Genomic DNA, 625 nt, shown 5'->3' with positions numbered 1-625 from the left:
GAGCAGACAGTAAGAGCAGAGACGTGCGTTCCACAGGACACGCTGAACACACACTGAGAACACACACCTGCACCTGGGACAGACACACAGGGACGCAGTGGGCTGATGACATCATTATAAAATATTATATAGTTTAATACATTTATATTCTGGTCTGTCCTTATGCTGTAGAGTGGATACTGAACCATACAGTCATTGTATCATATAGTGTCAGAGCAGTGGGAGTTCTGTGGGAGAGGACAGAGGGAGGCCTTTTAAACGGATACCAAAGAGAGTAACACACATCTAGTCAATAGACAGCTCAATCAGCCACGCAGTCCAGTGTGTGTGTGTGTGTGTGTGTGTGTGTGTGTGTGTGTGTGTGTGTGTGGCCTCATGAGTGAGTGCAGTGTTGGCGTTCTGATCAAGATGAGGGTGTGTGTGTGTATGTGTGTGTGTTTGATTGTGAGATTGTAAGAGACAACCCTCTTTCCCCTCCAGTTGATGTTACTGTCTCTGCAGTCTTATGTTTGTAAGAGGTAAAGTAAGAACTATTCATTTTGTAGAAAGCTTCCAAGCAAGGCTGGCCACACAGGCACATGATAACCAACAAGAGCTGCTATCTGACTCACTCACAGACACGCAC

This window comes from Sardina pilchardus, chromosome 4, assembly GCF_963854185.1.
Source record: "Sardina pilchardus chromosome 4, fSarPil1.1, whole genome shotgun sequence".
Classification (NCBI taxonomy): Eukaryota; Metazoa; Chordata; class Actinopteri; order Clupeiformes; family Clupeidae; genus Sardina; species Sardina pilchardus.
This window is presented reverse-complemented; position numbering follows the sequence as displayed.